A 12,621-nucleotide genomic window follows, 5' to 3' on the forward strand; every position below is an offset into this window, starting at 1 on the left:
ACTTGCCTCACCAAACCATGGGAAGCCAGTGCTGCCAGGGCCAGCCCACCAGCCAAGCAGCAGCAGCTGCCCCAAAGATATCACCCTGGGACCTCACTTCCTGTTCTGGCAATCGAGCCCACATCCGTGCCAGCCCAGGGTCTGGCCCATCGTTTTCCAAGCTTAGAGCTGGACAGGTCCCAGATAGCCAAGAAACCATCTGTTACGAAACCCTCCCTCCTCCAACTCCGCTTCGCGACAGACGGCAGGATCTGCCACCATCCCTGGTCACAGGAGCAGGAACTAGCAAGAGCCTCTGAACTGAGGCGTCCTCACAGAAGCCCCGGCCATGCTGACCCTTGTTCAGAAAGGGCGGAAGCCAACAATGTTAAACCAGACATCCTGAAATCAGCACGTCTCTTATTCTGACAGCCTTAACGATGGTTGAGGTCAGAAAAAGGCAGAGAAATACATTGAACTTTCTCAAGTCCTAGGATTTTGAACCATTTTTCCTTCTGAATGTCTATTTCCTAATAGACGCTTTTCAAAGCAAAGTCACCACTATTAAAGACAAGGTAAGAACAATTGCACTAATAACCTACAAATATCCTGAACTTGAAACAGCATAAACTTACTTTCCAATTAAGAGCAAAATCAGAGTAAGATCCAGCGCTCTGTGAAAGCCATTCCGATACTACTATATTTAAATTCCAAGTAAACCCCAAGCAGTGACATTTGCATAATAATAGTCCTAATAACTAACACTGATTGAGCATTCACTATGTGCCAGACTGCACTAGGATCTTTACACATCTGATCTCACTAAATTCCTCCAACACCTAAATTATCATCTCCCTTCCCCCACCTTCAGTAAAGGAGGCACATGGAGGGTAACTAACTTGCCTCCCATCACAGCAATAAAAACTGGCAGGGTTGCAGTTCAAAATCTGGGTCCATGGGACTCCAAGGCCAGTGTGTTTAACATGCTCCCACACTGCATCAGGGTCTTGGGTGTGTAGAAGCAAAAACTAAATAAAATGGCATCTGAGGAGTGCCTGGGTGGCTCAGTCGGTTATGCCGCCACCTCCGGCTCAGGTCATCATCCCAGGGTTCTGGGGCTGAGTCCCACATCTAGCTGCTTGCTCAGTGGAGAGCCTGCCTCTCTTTCTGCCTCTGCCTGCCACTCTGCCTGCTTGTGCTCGCTCTCTCTGTCTCTCTCTTTCTCTCTCTCTCTGACAAATAAATAAATTCTTTAAAAAAAAAAAAAGCATTTGAGGATATTGCTTCTCATCCCTCTGCATTTTAAGAGGTTCCATGTAAACGACTGGCCTGCAAATGTACAGGCAAGGAGGGGAAATTGGCACTCGTCTGTCAAGTCTGTAGCACAAATGTCAAGTAGCTACACGGAGCCCAAGGAGCAAGTGAACCGTGTGCCCGGCAAGGTTGTACGCGTGTCTGCCTCCTACTCAAAATTTTTCAAAGAAATGAGGAGCCGAGGAGATGGGAAGGAGACTCTCATTCTAAATTCTGCAAAGCATGATGAATAAATATGATCAGCCCCACACGGCTCAGATAAAGTCAGTCTGATAAAAATAAACAGATCCCGCTCTCGGGGCTCAGACCTAGTTTGAGGCAATATGGCTAAACGCACCAAGGTTGGAATCGTGGGCAAATACGGAACCCGTTATGGTGCCTCCCTCACGAAGATGGTGAAGAAGATTGAGATAAGCCAGCATGCCGAGTACACTTGCTCCTTCTGTGGCAAAACCAAGATGAAAAGATGAGCTGTGAGGATCTGGCATTGTTGCTCCTGCATGAAAACCCTCGGTGGTGGCGCCTGGACCTACAACACCACTTCTGCTTTCGCAGTTAAGTCTGCCATCAGAAGACTGAAGGGGCTGAAAGACCACTAGAAGCGCTGCCATTTGAAACATTGCTAGCCTATAATAAACGGGTTAATTTATGTAACAACAAAAATAAATAAATAAATAAACAAACAAACAAACTAGATCCCTTACTACCTTCCTGTCTTCACCCAACAGGCACCACAAGGCACGAACACACACACACACACACACACACACATTATTAGTATTAGTCTGTTTAAGACTTAAATTTTTAATTCCGTTTATTCTCTCACGGGGAATTGACTCAGCAAACATTTGGCTTCACTTATACTTATGTTGCTATGTTTTACCGCGGGCGTCAAGAGAGCTTTCTCATGGGTAGCGGCTCTCAGAGGCCTCCTCCGCCATCAACAGTCACAAGGCAGCCAGACTTATGGCCGAACAACGGAGATCACGAGGATGCAATAATACAGCTACGGACCCCTGAGCTTATGTAGTAGTGGCCACGTGCTTGGATCAGCTGCACAAGCTCAGGATGTTTCGGACATAAATGGATACCTTTCTTTGTTGTGCCTTTTCTAACTCTTCCCAGTCAACTTCCTCTCCTCATCTCACCAAGCACCTAGTATGTGCCAGTCACCGTATCAGATGCTGGGAATACCACGGCAAGCAAAGTAAGCTTATCATCTAGATGGAAAGGTGGAAATGAATCCAATAACAACACAAGGGAGCGATTTCCAGGGAAGCACTCTTAAGAAGCACCCACTGAGAAGTATGTGGTAGTTTCTAAACACAGCCGCAAATTCTGGTATTCCTCCCACTGAGAGGTGAGACCTACGTTCTCCCCACCCCCGTGTGAATCTGGATGGCTGTGGCAGCGTCAACCATTAGACTGTGGGGTTGAAACAATGCTGTGGACTGTCAAAGCTAGGTCGTAAGAGGCCATTCAGTTTCTTGCTTCTTTTTATTCACCAGAATACCTACTCTTGGAGCCCCAAACTGTCCTGTAACAAGTCTGCCTATCCTGAGGCTGCCCTGCTGTGAGGACGTCTCAGCCACATCAAGGAACCACGGATAGGAGCTCTGGTCAACAGAGCCAGCGGAGCCCGGTCTTTGCATCATCCCAGTCCAGGCACCAGACACAGCAGTGGCGACACTCCCAGGGGATTCCAGCCCGATGCAGTGGAGATCTTCCCTGCCAAGGCTCCAGACATCACAGAGGACAGACAGATCGTCTACACTGTATCTGAATTCCTGAGCCACAGAATCCAGGAGCGTGACAGATGGCTGTCGTTTAACACCACGAAGTTTCAAGTTTCGGAGTGCCCTGTCACACAGCAAGAGATGACCAAATGCAGGGTAGTGTATAGAAGAGGTGGCTTTACACTGCAAGTCCCGCATGAAAGTAACATCGGAACAGAGGTCAGAAGGGTGAAAAGGCTTCCAAGAAACAGAAGGAAGGGGATGGCAAAAAAGGAAAAATAAAATAAAATAAAATAAAAGCAGCTCACAGGCACAGGCCCTGCGGTCAGAGGGAGCATGGCTGGCACAGAAGAAAGCCAGCAGCTGGCCAGGGCCCAGAGAAAGAGAAGAGGAAAAGGCTTTACTCTCAGGGCTTTAGTCTCTTACTTGACAGCAAAATTTCCCTAAGGGTTTTTTGGTTTGGGGTTTTTTCTAATTGAGGTAAAATTCACATAACATAGAAGTTACTGTTATGGACCAAATTCTGTCCCTGAAAAATTCATATGAAGTCAAAAGCAGTACCTCAAAACGTGACCTCATTTGTAAATAGGGTTGTAACAGATGTCCTTAGTTATGATAATGAAGGTGGGCCCTAATCCAACAGGACCATGTCCTTATAAAAACGGGAACTCTGGAGACACGTGTCCATAGGAAAAACATCACGGTAAAGATGATCACCAGCAATTCACCAGAAGCTAGGAGAAGCCTGGAACAGATTCTCCGTCCAGGTCCTCAGAGGGAAACCACTTTGCCCACACATTGATCTCAGACTTGTGGCCTCCAGAACCATGAGTGAGTTTCCCCATTTTACCTCACAGACTTTGTAGGACCTTGTTACAGCAGCCCTCAGGAAATAATACAGTCATCATGTTAAACTGTACAATTCAGTGATTTTTTTTTTTTTTTTAGTATCTTCAAAACAGAGTGTAATGATCACCCTGATCTAATTCTAAAACAAGACTCATAGATCAAATGGAAATCCTGCTCCCTTCTGCCCCCAGCCCTGGCAACCATTAACCTGCTATGAATCAGCCTATGTTGGACATCATATAAATGGAATATACAATATGTGGCCCTCTGTGCCTTGCTTCTTTTACTTTACATAATGTTTTCAAGGTTCATCCCTGTTATAGAATGTATCAGTACTTCACTCCTCTATAGAAGAACAGCCATGTATATACATTGTACTGTATCTATACATCATTTTATTTACCCAGTCATCACTTGGACATTTTATTTCTATCATGAATATCATTGCTATGGAACATTCCTGGACACATTTTATAGGAACATCTGTTTTTGATTCTCTTGGGCATATACCTAGGAGTGGAACTGCTGGGTCGTATGTAACTCTAGGTATCATTTTTTGAGGGGCCTCCAAAGTGTCTTCCACAGCGGCTGTACCATTTCCATTCCCACCAGCAAGGTTTGAGGGATCCCTGCAAAGTTTTAAGCAGGTGGGGTAAATGTAAGAATTGTGCTTTTAAAATAATAGGAACCAGTTTCTGTGAAAGAACAAGAGCTCATATGGGACTGGTGGGTTTGACGTGTGCTTTAAAACATTCGAGTGGAAACATCGGGTGGCAGAGGCTCTGGCTTGACACTCAGCAGCCACGGGCACGACTCGAGAGAGTACCAAGTGCCGAGAAAGAGAAGCTTGGCCTGAACCTTTCAGGAGCTCCCAAAATATGAACAGTAGAGTAGAGGATATGGAGTCTGCAAAAAGGAGCACCATACGTAGAATGTACCAAAATAATCAACTATTTGGGATAGTGATAAGGTAAGAAAGAGGAAGGTGAGAGAGCCAAGACAAGAGACTTAGCAAATTATAATAAGAAACAGAAATCTGGAAAGGGTCTAAATTCTGACACCTTAACAAAGAAGATAAGCGTCCCTTTACTTCTTTCTACGTTTTCTTTTTTTCTTTTCTGGAAGGGAGACACAGTAGGTAGTTCAGAGCAATACTTTTAGGCTCCTGGGTCTTATCTGTAAGAAGTTAAACTCCTCGACCTTGGTGAATAAATGCTTTTCAGTCTGGACATCAAACCTAACTAACTTAAAATAGACCTCGTGGAGGGAGCTGTGTGGAAAGAATCTGGTTATGTACTTAACAAGTTCCTATTGTTTCATCAAAGCGTCTGAAAGCCAGGGAAGACAGTTGGACACCACTTCAAAGTTTCACTAAGAAATTAACAGCGATTAAAGCAAGGGAATAATCATTCCTCTATGCACCCTCCCTGCCGACAAGTAGGTATTTAATTACAGAGACAAATCAAAAGAGGAGAATCCTAAGAATAAACCTATAATAATATCTTCTGCCCCATTTCAAAATTATAGTTTAGATTATTTTGTTCCTCAAAAGCCATAGTTCCAGAGATTATAAAACTCTCTTTACACATCAATCAAGAGGGTAGCTAATCCTTTCAGGCCTCCACTGCAAGGAATTGAATTTTAACTTTGTAATTATGTGAGCAAAAGACTCGGGGTTAAATCAACACTGCCTTTAGTGGAGCACAGAAGGCCAGGCTCACCCAGGCCCAGCCCCCTCCTGGGGTACAGACCCACGTTCTTGGTCAGCCTACTCCTTTGGGGACCCACAATTTTAATACAAGATCAGGAAATGCAAAATTGAATTACAATGAATTACTTTATTTGAATATCACACACAGTCCCATATTCGCTCTATATTCACATTCTCTGAATGATTTGATTTTGCCAATTGATGGAAGAAGTGTCCTCCCAGAGTAAGTTTGGAAATTAGATCTTTAAGGTAAGTGTATGTCAGGCAGAAATCCAATTGACTCTAGGACCCTAAAAGATACCTTCTTTTGCTTTATATGAAAACTATGAAATTGGTTCCAGTTACATGACCAAATTCAATGCTATTGGAAAAATAAAATCATTGTGAGTACTCACTACAATCAGGCACATATGTTAGCATTTGTGCCTGGTATTTAACAAATGTTATTCCAAAGGCATTGTTATCCCAGTTTTAAGGACAAAGGTCCTGAGGTACAGAAACTCCCAAATCTTACCTCTAGTGAGACAGAACTGAAATACAATTCTTTTTCTTTTTCCCCTCAAACTGCAATGCTAGTAGTGCCTCTATCTACCTCATAGTACCTGAAGGCTACTATGCCTTTACACACCTGTGGGAATTTTTAGAACATTATTGCTAAGTACAGATGTAACCATTGTGTAACGATGAGAAAGTAAGAAATGAAAGACAGTGATCTCCCAGAAAAAAAAAAAGCTTCCCTTAATACTTACTTAATAAGTAACACTTTATTACTAAGTTCTGTAACACATTATCTGATTTACCTTAGTTTTTTGTTGTTGCAGAGGTATTAAATTTTTAGATATAGGGAGTAATAAAACAGCAAATGTTCTCAGATGCTACTTGCCACAGTACATAAGAAAAAGTTCTCTTGAAGCCCCTGGTTCAAAGAATCAGTCTGATCACAGCACTTGGAGAAACTCTAAGAGCAGTAACTAATGCTAATTAGTACTTAATGGGGTAGAGCCACAAACATTAGCTTATTCATTAATTCTCACCACATGTTCCTGAAGCAAGTATGAGCATCCCTCTTTTATGGAGGAGAAGTTGGGGGAACCTAACGTTATATCATTGATGGCAACCGACTTCCAAAAAGCAATGGTCATAAATAAAAAAAGACAAATACCATATACTTAAGACTTTAAACTCTTTGTATAAACAGAGGCACAAATGGGCATATTTCTAGACATGACCAATAATTATACTCATCCCAGAACAACAACCATGGAAGATGTATAGTAATCCAGAAAGCAAATTATGGTTTGAAAGCACTGAAATGTAACAGTAATAATAAAAATAGGAGAGGGAGGGGAGAAAAAGCCAGTAACTGCTGAATCCTTACAATATGCCAGACCCCATTCTAAATACCTTGTGATCATTAATCCTCAACCCCCACAATGGGCTCGTGAAGTGGGTACTAGGACTTCCCTATGAGTTACACTGATAGTTCAGAGCAAGATTTGAAACTAGTGAGGCTCCAAAGTCCATGCTCTTGTCCACGACATCACACTTAAGGCACAACTCATCGTCACCTTCAACCCAACATTACCCATGCAAGACTGAACTTAATTCACCAAAGACAAGAGCCAAGTCCCTTAATGCTTCACACTTAGCCCTGTTTCCAGGACTCCTTCTGACATATGTCCCATGCACCTCTGGTACAATATAATGTCAAGCTTGATCTAGTCCATTCCAGCTCTAAAATACCCATCTGTATCTAAAATACTCATTCAGATCTTTAATGGCTTCATCCAACCTACTCCTTGAAGCCAATTTCCTCTTGAATGCACTTAATAGCTTCATTGAGAATGAATCCTATTAGTACCATTTATTCATTCCTTCTGAAACCACGTGTTTAGAGGCAGGAAAATAGCATGTCAGTATTATGTTTATTTTACAAAATACAGTTCTCTTTAAAAAAACTGTTCTTCCCTAGCGAGATCTCTAGGCATTAAATCAGTTAGTTATAAGAGAAAATTTATACTACCACATAATTTTTGGAAGTTGAAATAATATGTTTATAAGAAATAAAGCAAGAAGAGTAGAAAACACTTCATGTCTAAGTATTTCTAAAGGGCTTTCCATAAACCAATTATTCACTCATTCCAAACTCACTTGTTATTGTATCAACCTGTGCTTCAAGGACAAACCCACCCCCCCCAACCTGCCCCTTGACCACCCCCTGCTCCCCAGCAGGTACCTGTGAACAATACAGGTGAGACCCAGTGAATTCGAGTTGCCAAGTAAAAAAGTCTGCATCACTTGGCAACGGCCCACATAAGTCTGATGTATCCTGAAGTTTGAGAACCACTAACTTACTTCCACGTACCACCGTACGGAACAAACGACTATGCAGAGGGCTTATTCCATTCCCTGAACTCGTCTACCTGCTTCTAGCATTCTTCCTATCCCCATCCCTAAATAACAGGGGGTTCCTTTCTCAAGCCTAAGTCAGCAAATGTCAAGTCTCTGCTCAAAGGTCTCTCAAGACTTCTCATGACCCTCGTGGCCCCAAACCCTGATGGAGCCCCTGCTTCACCTTTCCTACCACTCTCCCTTGGCTCCAACCACCATGCTGCCTCCCCCCACACCCAGCCTGTCTGAGGCAGGACCTTTGCACCCTCGAGGCTCCGTCCACTCGGATGGCCCTCCTACAAATAGCAGCATGGCCTTTACCTCCCTTTCTTGGGAGTCTTGTTCCAGAATCCCCCTCATGGGAAGCCTTCCTTGGCCACCCTCCCCAGAACCACCAAACCTGCCCCACTCTCTCCTGCCTGATTCTGTCGTCTTTAGCACCCATCACAACCTGACCTACTTGCTAGGTTGTTTATTTATCTTGTTAGTGGTCTATTACCCTCACTAAAATATAAGCTGTATGAAAGCAGGGATTTTTTTAAATATGTTTTGTTCTTAAAGGTATCCCACTTAACATACAGAAACCAGACCATACTTACTAACTGAAGATCATAAATGTTCAAACGAAGGGATGAATGGAATGTTGTAAAAATCCAAAGGAGAGAGCCACCAAGTCCTCTAAGCACACCGTACCTCCCCTCACAGAGAGTAACACAAGCTGGGGTCTGCAGGAGACAGACACAACACCCTCTAAGAAAGGGAAGGATATTCTCTGTAACTGGCCTGTGAAACGCCAACATCGTCAAAGTCAAGGATGAGCGGCTCTTCCAGATTGAAGGAGGCTAGAAAGATGAGAAGGACGGAACTGGGATAACTAGAGAAACTCGCAGGGAGTCCTCAGTGAAGGGATACCGTTCTTTTCCGGTCTTCTTACAACTTTCTGCAAGTTTGAAATGGTTTCAAAAGAAGAAGAAAAAAGAGGGCTCAGGAAACCCAAAAGAAATGGAATTATAGGAGTAAATGGAACGCATTAAATAATCTGTAAACGAAAATGCAACGGATACAGTAAGGAAGATAAGGGCTATTTCCCCCAAATACTTCTATCCCCATTGCTCCCCCACTCCTCCAAGAAAAACTTTGGGCCTAGAGTCAGCCCAAATATGGTCATTTTTCTTTAAGTGTCACACAAATAAACCCCCGGATTACAGTGGAAACACAGCATGTGGCAAGACATTTGTCTGTATCAACTCTGTAGCAAATGACATCTCTTCTCTCCCTACAGAGTAGAAGCTTGAGCCCCATGAACTGCTGTAACTCAAAGCATACTTTCTACATAAAAATAATGATAGCGTTGGAAATAGAAAAAGTAAATCTTTGGACCAGATTGCTGTTGTGAGCCAAAGAGAAGGACTGAATATAAAACAAGGCCAGGAAAAAAAAGAAAAAAGAAAAACCAACCAGCAGCAGTACTAGGTTATAAAGAAACAGATTGACATAGATTTTTTGGAAACTGGAAGATACAGGCAACATGCCTAGAATTCAAATACCAGTATTAGGGACCAAACACTCTTCCAAGCTTCTACAGCTCCCCTGACGGGTCAAATCTCATCACAACAAACATCACAACCGTAAGGACCGGAGTCACCCGCAGCGTGCCTAGCTTATGAACCCTTTAACTCCGCCAATATACAGTATCTAACCGCATTCCCCACTTTAAACACAGAAGTACAAACACACAAAACAAATACACTGAGTGATTACTGGCTCTACAAAGGAGCTGCATCCGAATGCCCTTGATATTCCATAGTAAGGTACAAGGCTAGTTTTACAATACAGTAAAGAAACAAAATGAGCTTATGGACCACTTTTTCAGGGATACGTCTGCGTGCCGTACAACCAGACACGTGAAAGCAGGAATTTATTTAATGCCACAGCAGGGGAGTCCAAGGATGGATACAGAGCTCCTTCCAAGGCCTCTACTGTCCTTTGTACGTGGGGCCGACCATGCTCTCCGATACGGGTTCCACATGAATCTTCTTCTTAAGTACTGAAGTTGGAAAATTTTTCACTGGAAGAATGTGCCGTGCCAACTGAAAAATGGCTAGATCTGGCCACATAGGCCGCATATTCTCTGGTCAGCCATCAGCTGGAAGAAAGCAGCTCCCCATAAACAGGGCAGACACATGGCTGACCCCTACCTCACTCCCTATCACTCCCTACCACATTCCACCTCCAACCCTCCACGGCTTGCTTTCTGCCTGGGCCCTCAAAGCACAAGTATCTGAAGCCCCCGCTTTGAAAAACCAACATCAACAACAGGACAGCCAACTTGCTAGGACACCAAAACAGAGCTCTAGGTTACACGTTCTGCTCTAAGAAGACTTCAGAGAAAAAGCACATTATTATGTATAAACCACATTCACATTTTTCCAAAGGCATTCTCATTGGCATCACTGGCGAAGTGACAAAGTTTATCTCTCTTTTTCTTTTAACTACTTATTTATTTATTTATTTAACAGGGTTGGGGGGAGGGAGAAAGCAGGCTCACGCAAGGGGGATGACAAGCCGCAGTGAAACGGGCTCCCCGCTCAATAAGGAGCCTGATGTGGGGCTCGATCCCAGAACCTGGGATCATGACCTGAGCTGAAGGCAGCCACTTAACCAGCTGAGCCACCCCGGTGCCCCAAAGTTTATCATTTTTAACTGAAACCACTTTCCTTTGGAAACAGGAATGCTTTGGAAGTCTCTTAGTTTATTAAAAACGTGCTATTGGGGATTGGGAGGGAGACAAACCATAAGTGACTCTTAATCTCACAAAACAAACTGAGGGTTGCTGGGGGGAGGGGGTTTGGGAGAAGGGGGTGGGATTATGGACATTGGGGAGGGTATGTGCTTTGGTGAGTGCTGTGAAGTGTGTAAACCTGGCGATTCACAGACCTGTACCCCTGGGGATAGAAATATATTATATGTTTACAAAAAATTAAAAATTAAAATTTTTTTAAAAAATTTAAAATTAAAAAGAAAAGATAAAAAAATAGACAAAACCTTTTTAAAAATCTTTAAAAAAAAAAAAAACAAAAAACGTGATTCTGTTTTGGAAGCCCCCGTAAATGAGTTCAAGCCAACTGTAGTTATGTATATTTTTTCCACAATTTCAAAAAACAGAAAAAGTTAGTCATAAACATACACAATCTATAACGGAAACAATAAATGTAATTACCCTAAACCGTCAAAAGAGTGACTACTTTCTGAACTTCCCCATTTTCCAGGTATATACCATATGTAATCAGAGCATCTTCAGTCCCGGAGGAACTATTTGGGGGACACACCCATGGGCAGTCACGTGCTTCTCTGTGCCTCAGTGTCCTCCTCAAACTGTCCTCCTCAAACGGGTGAAGAAGGGCAGTGCAGACAGCCCATGTGGGCACTGGGAGGATTAAAGAAATTCATACATGCACACAGCACTTAACACAGTGCCTCCCATGTAAGTGTTTCTTTTTAATTTTTACGTGGCAGGCAGTACTGCTGAGCCGTGCATTACTTGAGACACCGACCTAAACCACAGGTAAGTTATGTTTCCCTGTCAGAAACATCCCCGTCTCTCCCCTGGTTTCAAGTGAAATGCTGTCTATCTTTACAGTTTTCCACTCAAAGCACATTCCATTACTATCGATGTAAGTTGCTGCCCAATCTCAAAAGTCATTCATAAAAGTGGTGATTTCTCTGACGGTTTATGGTCAACCACTCTAAGAAGTACTTAATAGAAAAGAATTAGCTCTAAGCCAGTATCCGAGAGACAGAGATTTATCAAAAACAATTACAGAGTTTAAAAGAATAAATCCCCAGTGCAGTAAAAATGCAGTATTCAAAAATAAACTCTGTACAGGGGAAGAGGACTGTTCCCACTCGTGGAGCCTGAATGAATGAATGAATGAATGACATAAATGAATGAACACCAAGTTGAGGATATGCTGCTGACCAGACCTGCACTTTCTTAAAAAGGAAACCACGAAACAAGTAAAACAAAACACTGTTTACACCTGAGTCATAGCTGAACTGTCTTGTCACACTTACAGAGCAGGTAATAACATAAAAATCCTCCAGCGTGTGGGTGGCTCAGTTGGTCAAGTTTCCACCCTTGGCTCAGGTCATGATCTCTCAGTCCTAGGATCCAGGCCTGCCTCAGGGTTCCCAGCTTGTGGGGGGGGGGGGGCTTCTTTTACCTCTGCTCATGCTCACACACCTGTGCTCTCTCACACGTGCTTGCTCTCTCTCAACAATAAAAATCTTTAAAATTAAAGGGGTGCCTGGGTGGCTCTATCATTAAGCATCTGCCTTCGCTCAGGTCATGATCCTAGTATCCTAGGACACAGCCCCACGTCAGGCTCCTGCTCAGCAGGAAGCCTGCTTCTCCCTCTCCCTGTGTTCCCTCTCTCACTGTCTCTATCTCTGTCAAATAAATAAATATTTTTCAATTCAATTAAATTAATAAATACAAGTCTTCTACTAGCCCTCCCTAAATGCTTGCTGTATGCACCAATCATCACTGTGCTTATGTGGATGGAGCAGGAGTGGTCCCCACCCTTGCTGAGTTTTAAATCTAGACCAGAACAAAACAGTTCGGCTAAATGGTAATCTGTG

General features: G+C 43.2%; 1 protein-coding gene and 1 pseudogene across 1 annotated transcript in view; one reads left to right on the forward strand and one right to left on the reverse strand.

The window, feature by feature from the left end:
- TSPAN5 (tetraspanin 5) overlaps nt 1–12,621 on the reverse strand; it is a 171,729-nt gene that overhangs the window by 128,337 nt on the left and 30,771 nt on the right. The gene's annotated exons all lie outside the window — the stretch shown is intronic.
- On the forward strand, nt 1,617–1,892 carry LOC132008126 (large ribosomal subunit protein eL43-like; annotated as a pseudogene).

Source organism: Mustela nigripes, chromosome 1 (assembly GCF_022355385.1).
Source record: "Mustela nigripes isolate SB6536 chromosome 1, MUSNIG.SB6536, whole genome shotgun sequence".
Classification (NCBI taxonomy): domain Eukaryota; kingdom Metazoa; phylum Chordata; class Mammalia; order Carnivora; family Mustelidae; genus Mustela; species Mustela nigripes.